Source organism: Olea europaea, chromosome 5, assembly GCF_002742605.1.
Source record: "Olea europaea var. sylvestris chromosome 5, O_europaea_v1, whole genome shotgun sequence".
Classification (NCBI taxonomy): domain Eukaryota; kingdom Viridiplantae; phylum Streptophyta; class Magnoliopsida; order Lamiales; family Oleaceae; genus Olea; species Olea europaea.
In genome coordinates this window covers 13,418,756-13,419,364 of record NC_036241.1, presented here as the reverse complement: position 1 = coordinate 13,419,364, position 609 = coordinate 13,418,756, and positions in this window count along the sequence as shown.

Sequence of the window (609 nt, the reverse complement as noted above, 5' to 3'; positions counted from 1 at the left end):
AATAGTTTATCTCTTCTGACGAATGTACAGCACGCCCGTCCTATCTAGATGGATCAACCATTGACAAAGCCTTGGTAGTTCCACACATGATAAGAACCGTTCTATCTTCTCTTTCGTACCAAACTTCGCCAACTCATTTCGAACCTGATTACCTTCCTTGTACTAATGCATGGTGTGAAAGTCAAATTTCCTGAGAAGCTCAATTAGAACTTCCCAAAAATCCCACAAGTACCATAGCATATATTTTCTTGTCAAAATCCAGGAAACCACCAACAACGAATCACACTCAATATCTAACTGAAATAATCCTAAATCCTGACAAAATGTCAATCCATCAATAAGAACCCTCAACTCTGCTTCATTGTTAGTGTCATATCCAGAGAAAGAAGAAAAACCTGCTATCAATCTACCCATATCATCCCTAACAACACCACAGTCGCCGGCCATTCCTAGGTTACCTAGACAGCTTCCATCTACATTTAATTTTATTCTGCCATCCAGAGGTTTAGCCCATTTAACAACTCAAAAAGGTCTCTTCTGAGACACTGTTGGAGTAATATTAAAGTTTCTAAGAAGTAATTCTTCTGATTGTGAAAGGGCTCGTTCCTT